Source organism: Silene latifolia, chromosome X (genome assembly GCF_048544455.1).
Source record: "Silene latifolia isolate original U9 population chromosome X, ASM4854445v1, whole genome shotgun sequence".
NCBI classification, from domain to species: Eukaryota; Viridiplantae; Streptophyta; class Magnoliopsida; order Caryophyllales; family Caryophyllaceae; genus Silene; species Silene latifolia.
Genome location: NC_133537.1, coordinates 218,141,910 through 218,146,885, shown reverse-complemented (window position 1 = coordinate 218,146,885; position 4,976 = coordinate 218,141,910). Strand labels below are relative to the sequence as shown.

The following is a 4,976-nucleotide window of genomic DNA, read 5'->3' as shown; positions in this document are numbered from 1 at the left end:
GCATAAGTTGAAGAACAATAAGCAAGCATTCATATGAACTCATTAAGCATAAATCTATCCCACATGATTAACTCCCCTAATCCCCCACTAATCCTAGTTAAGAGACTACTCACTACTCATCATGATTATTATGCTAGCAATGGTGTCAAACATCACAACACAAGTGAACATGATGATTAAACAAGAGATTAACAAGTAAATAAAAAGGCATTAAGAGTGTTACCAACTTGGAGAGTAAAGATTAACATAAATAAAGAAGAATCCTTGAATAAAGATGAAGACTTGTAATTTAATCTTCAAATACATGCCCAAGAGATCCAAATGTAAACAACTTGAATTGAACAAAGGAAATGGAAGAACAATAGAAGAAACCCTTTGATTAATGGTGGGGAGTTGTCAATTCCCCAATACAAACCCAAGAATTCTTCAAGTACCAAGCAAAATCTAAGATTGTATGAGAAATTATTGAGGAAAGATTAATGTGTAATTTCTGGAAAGATTAAAGACTAATCTATTCTAATCTACTCCTAATGAAGGCTTAATCTAATCTAAGGAAGCTTAGTCTCTTGATTATTACAAATGGAGTATATATAGTGGTACATCATTAGGTTAACCAAGGGTAGATTAGTAAATAACATTCTTAAGTGTTGAATAGAGCTTTGCAAGTCCCGAGGGACATGCGCGGATGATGTATCAACTCCCAAGGAAATCTTCGCGGATTAGCTTGAAGAGAAGGCTTGTTGTAGAACGATCCGCTCGTCCTGGCATCGAGATGCGCGGATTCTAGGTCTGGGATGCGCGGATTGAGTCTGGGATGCGCGGATTGTCTCACAGGGTTTTCTGAAATGGCAAAGAAATTCTGGGACGCGCGGATTGATTTCGGGACGCGCGGATCCTGGGATAGCTTGTCTATTTGAGTTCGGATTGTAAAACGGACGTCATTTCCTCATCCGGACTCCTATTGGAGTTATTCAAAAGCCTAGACCACTTGATTTTTCGATGCCGTTTCATCTAACATATTTTCAGAGCCAAACAAGCAACTCTTAGTTTGGTTCCGAGCAATTTCTTCTTGTAATGGCTTCCTTCTCGTCATCCTTGCTTTTAAACCTATGATCCTTCTATATACTCTTTATTCCTACATCCTTGGTCATCATTCTTGCCTCCTCTTCATACTAGCCCATCCAAGATCGTTAACAAACATCAGAATATGTGCGAGAGATGGGAATTCCGCCTCATTATCTTCTTTCCTTGAAGACATATACAATGCAATAGGAAAGCAAAATAGGAAGGAATTGACGGATAAAATGGTCATGAAATGTTATATTATTATGCAAAATGGGTTCAATTAGGGGACTAAATGTGCGCAATTAAGAGTCACATCATTTATACTAATCATATAGAGGAATTATGGTAAGGGTAGAATTTGGAAAGAAATAGGAAAGAAAGATCCGGAAACAACCGACTTAGGTTGAAAGACGGAAACTTGGACAAAATGAAAGCCTTGAGAAAAGGCGAAGCAGGTGTTGCGACCCTTTGAAGAGGCGCAACACTTACTGCGTCCTTTCTCGGGTAGTATTCTTTTGCGCAAGAAAACGCGTTTGACAACTTGTCGTATTTTAGTCATAACTTTCTCTACAAGACTCTGATTAAGATGATTTCGGTGGCGTTGGAAAGCTAAGAGAAAGATCTAGAACTTTCTATGAAATAGGCCAGACCCAAAAAAGTTGTTATCACCTCGTAAAACGGGCCTAAATGTCGGGTTGTCATTTGATGTGACCATAATTAGAGCATATTTAGTCCCCGAATTAGCCTTGTTCCCATGCTTTTTAGTGCATATTTGGGTCATTTATTGTCTTTAGTCCTTTGTTTTGCATATTCTTTGAGGTTTTGTGTCCTTGGTAGGAAAGGAGTGCAAACCTTGCATTTTCATGGCAAAATGAGGCTAAATTGATTGAATTCAATGACCAAGCATCAATGAGAGACAAGATTAGAAGGCCTTTGTACATACTATAGTAGATGGGCAATGATGAGAAAAGATCCTTGCATCCCCGAGGAAATCCTCAAGGATTTTATGAAGAAAAAAGAAGAAAAGAAGAAGGAATGAAACTGTCTGAGAATCCGTGCGGATTGCTCTGCAGACGCCCGTCCCTCACCCACAATCCGAGCGTCTTCCTCCACAAGACGCCCGGGCAAAACCACCCAAAGACGCCCGTCCAGAAGCTCCCAAATCCGCCCGTCCCGTGCCAAAAACGCCCGGATTCCCAGACAGTACTTTCGTCTTCTACAAGCTTCAAGGAAGGATGCACATCTTTTTCTAAGACCGGCGAAAAAGAGACCGGAGTCTCCCTAGAGACCGGCGATTCCTCAAGGACTTAATCGTCATTTAAGCCCTTAGTAAACCCTAATTTATGTACCTAATCCCTACTATAAATACCCCATTAGTCTAATTAGAAGAGCATGTTCTTCTTGGCAATCTTTAGTGTAGTTAATATCAATCAAATCTCTCTTTAATCTTGCAATCAACATTTAATCAAGTTTTAATACAAGTTTTATTTCCTTAATCTCTCTCTTGTTAATCTTTATTTTGGGTAATTGAAGATTATTTGGGTTATTATTGGGAGATTGACAACCTTCCAATCAAGCATCAAGTACTTCTTTTATTCTTTGCTTTATTATTGGAATCATTAGTAGGTATAATTCTCTTAATCCCTTTTTAATTATTGTTAATCACTTTTATTTATTCATCATGTTTCACTTTGTTGGTATGATTGACAACCTTGCTAGCATGTTCAACATGATAATGAGTGAGTAGTTTCCTTAGCTAGGGTTAATGGGTAATTAGGGGAAACCAACATGGGGAATGATTCATGCTTAAATTAATATGCTTTCATAGTTTATTTGCTTGCTTGTTGTGATCTCAACTTATGCACATGTTATGTTTGATGAAATGCGAGCCTATGAATCCTTGCATTTTTTACCCATCACCTATCTTTTCAATGAGACTTGTAAAACATAAACCAACTCGAGTCTCATTAGACCATGCATATTGTTGAGTAGGGAAGATTAAGTAGACTTGTAGGTGTTGTACAATCTAATCGATTCGGCTCCGGGACCCAAACTTTCCTAGGATTGTAGGATATAAACCAACTCGATCCATCACAACAATAATTGCTTGCTTATAATTTGAGAATATGTTTGTATGATCAATTCCCATGAATCCCCTATGACCCCATGACACCCTAGTGCTTTTTATCAATTGTTTACATCCCTTTTAATTCATCTTGCTTGTTTACTTTCATTGCTATTTAGTTTAGTGATCTTCTACTTCAAACCCCAATTGTGACACCCTTAGACACCACTAGTTGCAATAGAAATCTCATCTCAATTCCCGTCCCTTGAGATCCGACCTTTAATTGCCTCTTTACTAATTGTAGAGTTGTTTATGAAGTTATAAATTGTGTTTTGGTCTAGGTGCTCCTAACGACAAGCACTGAAAACTAAACCCTCACGAGGGATCACGACCAAAAATGGCGCCGTTGCCGGGGACGGTGTTAACTTGATTTAGATTTTCTTGTATTGTTATTAGTTGTGTCTTTCTTTGCCTTGGGGAAGTAAAACTCCTCAAGGTTTGTTCTAATTATTTTCGAGTTGTTTGATATTTTGCATGTCTAGAAGGTCACAAGGTGACTTGTTACCCTTCGATCACGAAATTGAAAGGACTTTGACAACCAATAGAAGACTTGCTAGGAGAACTTTGAGAGGTATTGGTGAGGTTTTAGATATTCAACCAAATACTATTGAGTTCATCAACCCTTTTGCAAGAGAAGGTGAGGAGAACCCAACACAAAATCCAACACAAAATCAACCCACAATGCCTAAGTTTTCATCACATTCCGTACCCACCGAGGAGAACCTACCCAATGGTACTCCCACACCACAACATCTAACCGGAAATTTTATTGCCAAATCCGCATTTATCCAATTAGTCGAAAGAAGCCAATTTGGGGGGATGCCTAGTGAAGACCCTCATTCTCATATGGTGACTTTTTGTGACTATTGTGATGCGATTTCTCAAACCGGTGTAACTCAAGACCAAATTCGATGGGTCTTATTTCCTTTTTCTCTAATTGGCACCGCGAAACAATGGTTGAAAGGCCTTGATAAGGCTACTCTCGGAATTGATTCTTGGAAGAAGTTGGCTCTAGCTTTCTACAAAAAGTTCTATCCACCGGAAAAGACTAACATGCTAAGAGCTCAAATTACGGGCTTTAAGCAAAGAGATGAAGAATCCTTGTATGAAGCTTGGGAGCGATTCAAGGGAATTTGTTGCTCATGTCCTCATCATGGACTTAGCCAGTGGTTCTTGGTACAACAATGTTGGAACGGTCTTTATGAAGATTCAAGGAACATTCTAAACATGGGATCAAATGTAATGTTCACCGAAGTTGATGACAATCAAACTTGGAACAAAATTGAGGAAGTGGCGGTCCATAACTCACAATATAGTAGACCTCGCAAGGCTACTAGAGGAGGAAAGCATGAAGTGGACTCCATTACTCAATTGGGTGCTCAACTTAGTGCTCACATTGATACCATCAATTTGAAGTTTGAAAAAGCTATGGCTAGACTTGAAGAAGCCTCAAAATCACCAAAGCATCATGTTAATGCCATGACGGCATCTTCATCAATCCCAAGTGGGATATGTGAGAATTGTGGAACTTTGGGACATGACCCAAGTGAATGTAGGGGAACAAATGAACAAGTAAATGGTTTCTAAGCATACAGGAATGGTATCCCTTATTCAAACTATTACAATGAAAACACCAAATTCCATCCAAATCTCTCATACAAAAGCCAAAATGTTCAAAACCCTCAACCAACATACACCCCACCTCCCATGAGAAACCAAAATCAAAGACCCTTTTACAACCAAAACCAAGGTTACCAAAATCAAACTCCATACAATCAACAAAATG

The 4,976-nt window shown here is 38.8% G+C and overlaps 1 non-coding gene across 1 annotated transcript; it reads right to left on the bottom strand.

The window, feature by feature from the left end:
* Window positions 1-4,243: 4,243 nt before the first annotated feature.
* Window positions 4,244-4,350, bottom strand: LOC141624507 (small nucleolar RNA R71). The gene has a single exon (XR_012534313.1). It is a non-coding gene; the product is annotated as a small nucleolar RNA R71 (small nucleolar RNA).
* Between the last annotated feature and the right edge of the window lie 626 nt (window positions 4,351-4,976).